Genomic DNA, 12981 nt, shown 5'->3' with positions numbered 1-12981 from the left:
ACTTGAAGCGAGCCCGGGGTTTTATAGGGGGCAAAACGACGATTGGTTTCCCTAGGCAAGTGACGCTTGGGCGGGATATATTTCTCGCCATTGATTGCGACCACGTGTCGTTAATCCGCGAGAAAAAGTAACCTCCATGCTTCGTGAATGCCAATCGACGCTTCCCTTCATTGGAGCTACCAAGCGTCAGCACAGTTATCTCCTCCACATTAAATGCGCTCTCATCCGCGTTTAATGCTCTAAAAGAGAATGTCATTTCAGCATGACTTACATTTAATGCGCATGGCTAGCACTTATTGTGCAATAGACACGTCTGTCAAAATAAAGATTATTTTATTGACCAGACTAGCTGTCAAGCGCAACGGATAATATTTGAAGAGGTCGTTCAAGTAAAATACTCTTCGCCGTGTATCGGTTTCGAGACAATGTGATTCCTTGCTTTCGGTAAAAATGTGCTAAGTATTCTCAGGTTGCGAAGTACGGATGAGATTCAAAGCACGTTGGTATGGCACTGAGTAGGGTTTGACCCAGGTTGTTAAACCTATGGGAGAAGGCAGGTCGCTTGTGCTATTCTTAGAGACCTATTCTGCAACCTCATTGTGGCTCGATCAGCTTGACCAAACGTCATTTGGGACAAGTCAAGTTGCAGCATAATCATGAAGTTCTCGAGGTTCAATCCTTAAACCTTAAAAACTGGGGGGCTTCTGTTATGCCTAAAAGGTCAAAGCTGACGTGGACCCTCGTCAGCAAGACCCAATCAGAATTCAGGAAGGCTTTGTGCTGTCAAGACGTTGCCACGTCGCGCAATGATGAAAGAGGTATGGTTCTCATAAGTGCAGCAGGTGAAGGCCAGACTTGCAAGTGGCTAGGAATCGTCCACCTGCCCAAGCCCTACGGAATTTAATGATGTCTCTCGTGCAGACAACCAATAGGAAACGGGTTAGGAATTGTACCACACTTGCCGGATTGCAGACTCATGATTATTACCTTGAATCCTCCTACTATAAATAGAGGGCTCCTCTTTCATTTATGGGATTGACTTACCTTTAGTCTTAAACAGCACACACACACACACACACACACACACACACACACTCTCTCTCTCTCTTCTCTCTCTCTCTCTCTCTCTCTCTCTCTTCTCTCCAATAATTATATATATATATATATATATTCTCTCTAGATTGAACTCAACTCGCTACATGCTGATGAACTGTTAGAGTAGATGCCCTAGAGCCAATCAATTATTGTAGAATTGACTCTTTGTAATAATGTATTAATCAATAAAAGGCATTTATTCTATATCGCGTAAATATTATTATGCAATATGTATTGATATATGTCCTTAGAATGGTAGAGCCGTGACGAGGGTATCAAGTGTTTCAAATCTTGATAGTGAGAACCCTATGAGCACATATGGTGGCCATTCTAGAAACGTCCGTAGCCCCAGTATTATTCTGAACTAAGGGCACAGATAATATGGTAAGGCTATCATAGTGTTGAACGACCCTGTCGAAAGGCAGTGACTGATCTCACTTGTCAAGGTGTTTGGTGACACAGGTGAACACATGGGTGTTTGTGTAGGCGATTACCCCACATAAGTTCACTGGACTGACCACCAGAGGATTCCATATGGATGGTAACCCCGTGTTTATGGAACAAATCCTCTAACGAATGGTGGTGATGTGATCCTTAGACTTGAGATCACCGGAGCGCTGTGCACCGATTGGTGTAGTTTGACACTAGCCTAAGCAGTTCTTTTCAGAGCATGTCATACGGTGGGATTGGCTGCATCAAGGAGTGTATCAAGATATGGTGGGTTGACAGAGGATTCATCACTCCCGGGTACGGGAGAAGTTATCTCACGGCGCAATTCAGTATATGGCAATGACACTAAAAAGTGGCCACAGTGGGATTGAGTTGTTGCCTATCCAGTTTATAATACGGGTCATTGGTCCAGAAACTGATAAATAATATCGAGAGTACCGAAGGTTGACACTATTTCTATGCCTTCGTCTCGTCGAGAAACGTATGATGAAAGGATCGAATTGCACGGTAACCATATCGTTGACAGGTAGCTACTTTGCTGAATCCGAATCTATGGGTCGGTGGCATGATGCCTGCTAGGGGCCAATCTTGGTCTGTGTATTAGTGAGACGATTAATTGGTGTTAATCGCAATACTGTACACTGCCGATATGATGAGGAGCCTAAGGGTCACACACATAGAAGACAATTTAAGATGCAAGAAGAAAGAAGGGCGTTTTCGTCTTTTAAGGCGAAAGGGTATTTTGGTAATTTCACAGTGGAATTAAATTGCTGAGGTAGTAGCCTTTATTTAATTTGTTAGAAAAATTAAATAAGTGAAATTACGTTTAAAAGTGTGTTGCACATATAAATATTTATCATTATTGTTAAATGTTAATATATATTTAAATATATATATAAATTGATTTTAATTGAGATAATGATGGAAATTAAAATAAATCAATTGGGAGTGTTTGGCAACATGGGGCGTTTGGGGTGGAGCCCAAGCCTATTCCGTATGGGTATAGGGCAAATTTTTTTTAAGTATAAAAGGAAAAGTGTGGATTTTTAAAATGATGATTTTTCTTTGAAAAACCAAAAAACATAGCCCCTTTTGGAAAGGCAGTCCCACGGCAGTAACACTTGGTTTTGGAATCAATTTCATTGATTCTTCTTTCTTCTAATCTTGAAGCCAAAGAGGATCTAGCAAATCCTCTTTTTTTCTTTAGGATGTCTTTGTGTGGACTACGCAGGTTCGATCCTACACTTGGATCGGTAGCAAAACGTTCGTCGACAAATTTGGAGGAGCCTTCAACGTGCGTTTGTTTCTCTTAACTCATGTTGAATATTTATGCAGATTTTATTTAATATAAATTGTAAAATCATACCCTTGACTTGGCTCACGTAAACGATCTGTTATAATATATTTTTCGTTTCCGCTGGTATACGGGACCGTTTACTAACAGTGGTATTAGAGCCTAGGGTACTGAATTTTACATTTTTATGTGTATGGTTGATAACATGTATTTGATGATAATATGTTGCCATATGATCTGTGTAAATCTGTCTTGAAATATGTTTTTAAGAAACTGATTAATCGATTAATTTAATTTGTTGATGATCTGCTGGTTGGTTTAATGATGATGGATTTTTGTGAGATCAATGTGTTTGATTGATTGCAAAATCTGGTTAGAGTGTTTTTGGTTGCTGTATGAACAGATCCGGAGCCCAGATCTGTGTACGTCGCCGCGGCGATATAATCCATGCCGCAGCGATCGTCGCGCCGCGGTGATATAATCCATCGCCGCAGCATCGTCGTCGCCGCGGCGATATAACTCATCGCCGCGGCGATCGTCCTTTGGACGAGCGTTGTACGAAAACAACGCTGCCGCGGCGATATAACCCATCGCCGCGGCGATCGTCCTTCGGACGTGCGCTATACCAAAACCAATGAACGCCGCGGCGATCTAACTCATCGCTGCAGCGAGCGCACTTCCAAGTGTGCAGAGGGTAAAATGCAAGTTTCAAAACTTTTGGACCAAACTGCAAATCTGTAAAATCAGGGGGTAAATTGTAATTAACCCATAAATTCAGAAATTGATTGTTTTTGAAATGTATGCTTTGTACTTGTTTGTATATGCATGGTGCCCGGTACATGAGCCTTAGACCTAAGGGTGAATGTTTTAATTATTTTGGGAATGTATGGTTGTATTTTATTAAAATAGGGCCTGCGTGTCCTGCCTTTCTCCTCTTCTCGATGTACATTCTCTTCTCATCTAATTCCCCTCGAATGTAAATCGAGGTTTCTAAATTTATTGATGTAAAGAATTTTATAATTATTTATTGTAATTTAGAAAGATATTTTTGTAATGTACTTGAAGTCGGAGCAAAGGACGAGGCAACCATACTTGAAGACTCAAGATTTTATACAGGACCCCTAGGTGACCCACCGATTCCTCTAGGCTCGAGGAAATCGGTTTTAGTTGGGCCATGTACCGGCACGTTAATTTTGTTAGAATGCATGCTAAGGTTGAATGTTTGATAACATGTCAAACAATGTCATTCTAACAAAGATAATAATTTGGTGAGACATTAAATAACAAAACCCTCAATTAAAGTATATTAAGTCACGAAAGCCTTCATCACCATGGTTTTAATCAAACCACTGTTCGTCGAAACCTTGTTCGCCAAAGCGAAGGGTACACTTCTACCAGTGGGAGGTTAAAATACATTGGAGTTTTCCTTAATGGTGAGGGTCGACTTAAATGACGGTTTTGCTTGTTCGCCAAAAGCAGGTTGATAAACATGCGTCATAGGCATAGTAGAGCAGTACACATATTGTGTGTACGTGGTGACATGTAGTGTCCACTCTACTGATACTGAGAATCACATTGAGGACAATGGCATGTACTGTCCATTGGATTGTGTGATTGGTTGTTGGCTTTCTCACATTTGAGGTTGATAGTGGGAGCTATCAACTGGTGTGGATAAGTTTGTGGCCTACCTAATCAACTCATTTTGGCTTGTTCGCCAAAGCGAAGGTTTGAAAGGGCAGGGGGATCTCGGACCACTAGGAAAGTCAACGGGCTTTCCCGAGTTAATGGAGGGCTATTGGCTTGGGTAAAATAGTGGGAGCTTCGTTTAATAAAAGACCATATTAAACAATAATAATGAACATGGTAATAACGGTTACTTTTTCTGCACTTGTAGATTCACTTAAATTTGAGCAAAATGATCCCAAATATCACTGCGACAAATCATCGAACTGGGAGAGAAATGGAATGGTGAAAATTTCGTTGACTGGTAAGAAGTATAAATAATATACTTCAGTCAAGCGAAGATTATACACCATTGAGCAAGCTCTATCACCAGAGCTTGCTGATAGTTCTATCCATGAGACTGGGTATGTATATGTGAAGCATACACATGATGCAAAAGCAGAAATGACTAGATACATTGTGCTTGCATCAATGGCACCATTACTGCGAGAGCAGTGCCAGAAAGGATTTAGCTTCTATTCTTCATTTTCTTCGAAGAAATGAGAAGCATATGGTGTCTCGGTCATATTCAGATGTAGGATGGAAGAGGGTACCAAAATTGGCGATATATACTCAAGTGGATCGAGTATATGAACAAGCTTGAGATTTTGGGATGCGGACTTAGAGAAGGTTTAGCAAAAACCTAATATACACATTACCGGATTCTTATTCTCAATTTGTTTATGACTTTATTGAGGAAGATAAGAAGAATACCCTTTCCGAGCTTCTGGATTTGTTGAAGACTATTAGTCAGGCATGAAAATGTCAGAAACATTGACGTTGGTTGAAGCCAACTCAAGTGAAAAAAAAGGGCTCAGAAGTCGATGGAAAGAACGTTGCAGAAAGGAAAGGCGTTTGTCCTCACTGTGGGAACCAGTCACTGGAGAAAACATTGCAAGGGCTTCCTAGCAAAAAAGAAGAAGAATGTTACTTCTTCGTCAAGTACGTTATTGAGATTAACTTCTCCCGTAAACATCTAGTTGACACAAGATGTGGTACTCACATTTGATTGATGTGTAGGAACTACGGTAGAGTAGATTGCTCGCCGAGGGAGGTGGACCTACCAGTTGGAAATGAAGCACGTGCTGCTACATTTGCTGTAGGATCTTATCGTCTGATTTAGCCGATGGACTTGTTTCTTGGAACTTGTGGATATTATGGTTTTTCTTCAGTTTCTAGAATTATATATTTCTGTGTCCACATAGGACAAATGAGAAATAGTTTACAAATGGATTATTGTCTTGAGTATAATAATATTCTTTATGGAACTGGTTCATATAATATGTTCTTAAGAAAGCAACAAGGATAATCTCAAAGACTACTATGCCAACTTTGGCAAGTTGAGCTAAACATACCTGAAGGAATGTGGGATAGTATCAAACTCACTCCTCCTTATACACCCCAACACAAGCAGTGTCGGAAAGGAGGAACAAGACCTTACTTGATATGGTTAGGTTCATAATGAGTTTTAGTGATTTATCTACATCGTTCTAGGGTTATGCCCTAGAGACTGCGACTCACGTTTTGAACCGTGTGCCGTCAAAGTCTGTAGATAAGACTTCATATTGCTAGAGAGGGGCGAAGCCCACTTGTCTTATTTAAAGATTTGGGGTTGCGAAGCTTATGTTAAGAAATTGACTTCGAACAAGCTGGGCCAAAATCTTGTAAATGTATATTGTGGGGTATCCAAAGGAGACCCAAGGATACTATTTCTACCACCCAGAAGAGCGCAAAATTTTATTGCTCGATCTGGTGTCTTCCTAGAAAATGAATATTTTCTAAGAAGTACTAGGGGGAGAAAGTAGAACTTGATGAAGTTCTAGGACCACGGATATACTAGCGAATGACGGGATGATGTGCCACAGGAAGTGGTTGAGCATCATGAGGAGGTTACTCCACAACTATGGATCAAAGTGAACTACCTCAAGTAACATGAGCTACGTAGATCTGGGAGAGTACGCCACTGAGCCCGAGAGATACGGTTATCTCGTGACTCAACATGGTGACGTAATAGTCTACAAGACGATGAACCCAGAAATCGAAGACGCTATATTGGATCCAGATTCATTAAATGGCTTGAAGCCATGAATCTGAGATGGACTCCATGTACCAGAACCAAGGTGGTCTCTGGTGGAACCACCTAAAGGGGTAAACCCATAGGGTGTAAATGGGTCTTCAAGAAGAAGACTGACATGGATGGCAACGTGCATACTTATAAAGCACGGCTGGTTGCCAAAGGTTTCAAAAAAAAAAAAAAAAAAATTCATGGCATTGATATGAAGAAACCTTTTCGCCGGTTGCCATGATTAAATCCATCGATTATGCTTGCAATTGCTGCATATCATGACTATGAGATTTGGCAAATGGATGTCAAAACTGCTTTCCTGAACGGAAACCTTGAGGAGGATGGTTACATGACACAACCTGATGGTTTCGTTCTGATAGTCAAACCAATAAGGTAGCAAGTTACAGAGATCCATTTATGGACTCAAGCAAGCTTCAAGGAGGGGAACATTCGTTTTGATGAAGCCATAAAAGAATTCGGTTTTATCAAGAACGAGATGACTGTGTTTACAAGAAAGTGAGTGGGAGCGCAGTAGCTCCTAGTATTGTATGTCGATGACTACAATAGATGGGAATGATATACCGAACTTGCAGTCGGTAAAGACTTGGTTATCCAAGTGCTTCTCATGAAGGACTTAGGGGAACAGCCTACATCCTTGGAATAAAGATCTATTGTGATAGATCGTGAGGTTGGTCAAACTAAGTCAAGTACATAGACAAGGGACTGAACACATTCAGTATAAAAAAATCTAAGAAGGGATTTCTTCTGAGGCATATGGTGTCTATCTCTATAAGGATATGTGTCTTTAACCACACAATGAGATAGATAGAATGAAGAGGATCCCACATGCTTTAGCAAGTGGATCCATCTTTATGTTCAGATTGATATCTATAGTGCATTCAGCATTTGAGTGGATGTCAATCAGGCTCAAGTGAGCAATATGTTATGTACTTAGATGATGTCTTATGTGCATTCAGCACTAGTAGAAGATATCAACTAAATCCAAGTGAATGACACTGGGTGAGTGGCAATGGACATTCTTAAGTGCTTGAAAAGGGTTAAGAATATTATTCTTGGATTATGGAAGAAAGATGAGCTCACTGAAGAGAATACAGTGACGCTATTTCCAAACAGGAAAAGGGATTTTAATTCGCAATTTGGGATTACACATTTTGTCTCAATATAACTGCAGTGAGCTGCAAGAGCCAAATTGGTGTACTGCAGTGGATTCTACAATTGATGCTAAGTGTACCGCATTTTTAATGCAGCCGGTAGGCGGTTTGGATCAAGAAGTTCATCTGAACTTGATGTGATTTCAAGCATTGCTAATCCAGCATAGTGTACTGCGATAACAATGGAGCCATTGTTGTGGCTGAGGAATCACGGCTCACCAGTAATCAAACACTTACTTAGTTGATTCAATCTGATCTGAAGGATCGATTTGAAAGGGAAGTGCAGATTTGCAGAATACCTACCAACCCACTATTAAAGTTTCTGTTGTAGCAGAAGCATGATGGGCACTTGGGTCATTCAATGTTGAGTGCTGAATGACTGGCTACAGTGAAGCACTTGGGTCATCAGTGTTGAGGGCATGAATGTTGGCTATAGTGCAAGTGGGAGATTGTTAGAGTAGATGCCCTAGAGCCAATCAATTATTGTAGAATTGACTCTTTGTAATAATGTTCATAATAATAAAAGGCATTTTATTCTATATGCGTAAATCATTATTATGCAATATGTTTGATATATGTCCTTAGAATGGTAGAGCCGTGACGAGGGTATCAAGTGTTCAAATCTTGATAGTGAGAACCTATGAGCACATATGGTGGCCATTCTAGAAACGTCCGTAGCCCAGTATTTCTGAACTAAGGCATAGTAATATGGTAGGCTATCATAGTGTTGAACGACCCTGTCGAAAGGCAGTGACTGATCTCACTTGTCAAGGTTGTTTGGTGACAACCTGGTGCAACATGGGTGTTTGTTGTAGGCGATACACCACAATAAGTTCACTGGACTGAACCAGCGGATTCCATATGGATGGTAACCCAGTGTCTATGGAAAAAATCCTCTAACGAATGGTGGTGCATGTGATCCTTAGACTTGAGTCACCGGAGCGCCTTGTGCACCGATTAGTGTAGTTTGACAATAGCCTAACGCAGTTCTTCAGAGCTGTCAATACGGTGGTGATTGGCTGCATCAAGGAGTGTATCAAGACTATGGTGGGTTGACAGAGGATTCATCACTCCGGGTACGGGAAATTATCTACGGCGCAATTCAGTATATGGCAATGACACTAAAAACTGTGGCCACAGTGGGATGAGTTGTTGCTCATACAGTTTAATACGGGTCATTGGTCAGAAACTGAATAATAATATCGGAGTAAACGAAGGTTGACACTATTTCTATGCCTTCGTCTCGTCGAGATAACGTATGATGAAAGGATCGAATTGCACGGTAACCATATCGTTGACAGGTAGCTACTTTGCTGAATCCGAATCTATCGGTGGCCATGATGCCGCTGGGGCCAATCTTGGTCTGTGTATTAGTGAGACGATTAATTGGTGTTAATCGCAATACTGTACACTGCCGATATGATGAGGAACCTAAGGGTCACACACACAGAAGACAATTTAAGATGCAAGAAGAAAGAAGGGCGTTTTCGTCTTTTAAGGCGAAAGGGTATTTGGTAATTTCACAGTGGAATTAAATTTGTGAGGTAGTAGCCTTTATTAATTGTTAGAAAAATTAATAAGTGAAATTACGTTTAAAAGTGTGTTCGCACATATTAAATATATTATCATTATTGTTAAATGTTAATATATATTAAATATTATATAAATTGATTTTAATTGAGATAATGATGGAAATTAAATAAATCAAATTGGGAGTGTTTGGCAACATGGGGGTTTGGGTTGGAGCCCAAGCCTATCCCGTATGGGATTAGGGCAAATTTTTTTTAAGTTATAAAGGAAAAGTGTGTGATTTTTAAAATGATGATTTTTCTTTGAAAAACCAAAAAACACAGCCCCTTTTGGAAAGGCAGTCCCACGGCTAGTAACACTTTGGTTTTGGAATCAATTTCTTGATTTTCTTTTCTTCTTAATCTTGAAGCCAAAGAGGATCTAGCAAATCCCTCTTTGGTTCTTTTAAGATTGTCTTCGTGTGGACTACGCAGGTTCGATCCTACACTTGGATCGGTAGCAAAACGTTCGTCGACAAATTTGGAGGAGCCTTCAACGTGCGTTTGTTTCTCTTAACTCATGTTGAATATTTATGCAGATTTTATTTAATATAAATTGTAAAATCATACCCTTGATCTTGGCTCACGTAAACGATCCTGTTATAATATATTTTTCGTTTCCGCTGCGTATACGGGACCGTTTACTAACAGTAACCATCTATTAATACAATACAGTGGACGTAGGATTCTCTTTTGAGCATCTGAACCACTTTAAAAACCATCTTTTATTTATTCTCTTAGTAAGTTTGGGCAATACAACACTTACAACTCAATCTCATAAACTTTCTCTCACAACCTCGACATAGCAACTCATAATTAGTTAGTTTGCAGTAGATCTTGCTTACCCAATTGTGGGTTCCACCTGTCCAATTGCAAGCTGCCACGTAGGGGTTGTGAGAGAAAATTTGTGAGATTAGGTTATGAGTCAATCTTTGTTGAACAAGTTTTAGGGAAATTTCTATAAACCCCCATGTGTTTAATGAATTCACTAACCGCCAACTAGTTCTAGAAATAGGAACCCAACCCTTATTCTATCCAAGTCTGATAGTGAACATCCATTGCTCAACAGAAACGACAATTTAACCTTGGGGCTGTCGTTAAAGGCCTTTTAGGCCTTGGGGAAGCAGCTGAAGGCCACCATAAGCCTTGGGGCAACTAAGAAAGGCATGGAGATTCGTGGGAGCCGCGAAAAGGTTTGGAGGCCTCAAGTTGGCATCAATTGAGGCCATTATATGGCCCTTCGACATTGGCAAAAGCTCAATATGGCACTTTCTAGAGCCATAGAGGCTGGATCTAGCCTTTTCTGAGGTCGAGAAGCCAGATAAAGTCTTGGCATAAGTGAGGCCAAATCTGGCTTGCTGACATCGTGAGAGGTCGTATTCGGCCAACCTGGTATCATTAATTAAAGGCCATATTCGGCCCAACCCAAGCACAAAATGTATGTTTAAAATATAAACAAGGATACTTTTGTCATTTTTCTTCTAATCCATCTCCCGCTTGCTAACCTCACCTAACTTTCCCAAGAAAGTAGAATTGAAAATTCAATTCTTGGGTTTCCAAGGTTTCCAAAAATGCCTAGGATGGAAAATTGATGTGGAATCTGGACCAACAATACACATCTGGACGAAAAATTGATGGGCTTTTAGGGTTTCCAAAAATGCCTCATCTGGCCTTGGGAAAGCTCGTTAGGCCTTTGCTGGTGGTGAGAAGGGAGGAAGAAGAGGGAGGGAGGGAGGGAGGGAGAGAAAAGAAAGAATAAGGGAGAAACATAAGAAGAAGAAGAAGAAGAAGAAGAAAAAAAAGGGAGAAAAGGTGAGAAAAAAATAGGGTTTGGTTAGGGACATGAAAAGTCATGAATGCCCTTACTTTAAATTCAAAATAACAAGTTTATCTAACTTCTAGTTAAGTTAACCGAAATTTTTAATGGAATGGAGGCTAGAGTCCAATTTCCGAAACCAATGGGTGCTTTCAAATTCTTCAAACGCATGGGGGTTTAATAAAAATTTTCTAAATTTTATTAAAAGTGTGTAAAGTAGGGGTGTTCAAAAGAACCGGTTGGAATCGGAACCGGCGGGTACCCTGGGTTTGGTTTCGGTTCCTACCCAGAACCAGTCGTCAATGGGTAGGTTCCGGTTCCAAATTTTTGGAATCGTTACTGTGCGGTTCCATTCCTATAATTAGGAACCGGAACCGGAACCAGGAACCAAGAACCGAGACTAATATAAAATAAAATTAAAGATTAGGGGGTTAATAAAAACTTTTGTAGAAAAAGTAATGTGAATACATTTATATTTATATTTCATAACATTTAAAGTAAGTTGGTTTGCCTTTTGAGAATCTACCTTTACAAAGTAATGGAGTTTGTAATTTTGAATTTATAATTTGTAATTTTATTTTTGTTAACAAGTGCCAGGTGGGGGGGTATTTGTAAGTTTTTAAGGGTTTTTTTTCAATTTTAAAAACTTTTGAGGGGTCATGTAATTTTATAGGATACCCAGAACCAGAACCGGAACCATTGTTACAGGTTCTGATTCTGGGTACCTAGGAACCGGAACTGAGTATCCGGAACCGAACACTCCTAGTGTAAAGGGCCTTGAGATTTATCTTGGGTGAATTGATATACAAGATTATTTACAAGTATAAAAAAATAAATCAGGAGATATATAAAATTTGTTAGTAGAATGGAATCAAGTTAGTTGTTTAATAAAGCTAGTGACCATTAGAAAAAATGAAAGGCTACGTACAATGTACAATGTGTCGAGGGTTGACCTTGATGATAAGGTTTGGCATAATACTTTTAAGGCCAAAAATCAATTTACTCCCAGATCTTTGTTAAATCACGCTTTTATGCCAATTACTCACATTTTAATCAAACTTCTCCTAGACCTTTATAAGATGTAACAAAATATTTAATGAAGTACTAATTTTAAGATTTAAAATATCAATAAATTATAAATTATAAATTATAATTATCATAAAATATATTATAAATTTAGAATGTACATATAGTATGTATACAAGTATTTACAGATATTATTAAAACAATTCAAACACAAAAATTAAAATATTTATATCAAATCAAATCAAACACTAAAATTTAAGACCAAAAAAAATTAAAATACTATAGAAACCCTAAAATTTTAAGTTCCTAAAAATCAAATCTTATTCAATTTATTAAACTTCTAATCCTTCATTCAAACTCCTTCTCAATCCATCAAACCCAAACTCAATACAAAAAATAAAAATCTTACTGTTTTGAAAGTAACAGAAATTTAACAAAGTTGAAGCTTGAGATAGTCAATATAAATTTTTTTAATCTTTTACAAGTATTTGATTAAAATATTAATAATTGACTTATAGTGATTATTTAGCAAAGATTAGAGAGGTAATTGAATTTTTGGTCGTACTTTTAGGGTTAACTTGACCCCCAAAGGTTTTATTTAACAATAAAATGTTCTTATCATTAGTAAACCGTTAGTTAGTCATTGGGAAATACAATATTATAAGTTGATATATATTTATATAATTGTTCTCCACCGTTGATTTTAACACTTAAAAATTATCATATAAGGATTATTGTTATTTTAAAAACTTCAAAAGAACTATTTCGAGATT

Source organism: Pistacia vera, unplaced genomic scaffold, assembly GCF_008641045.1.
Source record: "Pistacia vera cultivar Batoury unplaced genomic scaffold, PisVer_v2 Contig445, whole genome shotgun sequence".
NCBI lineage: Eukaryota > Viridiplantae > Streptophyta > Magnoliopsida > Sapindales > Anacardiaceae > Pistacia > Pistacia vera.
Note: the sequence above shows the minus strand (reverse complement) of the source record.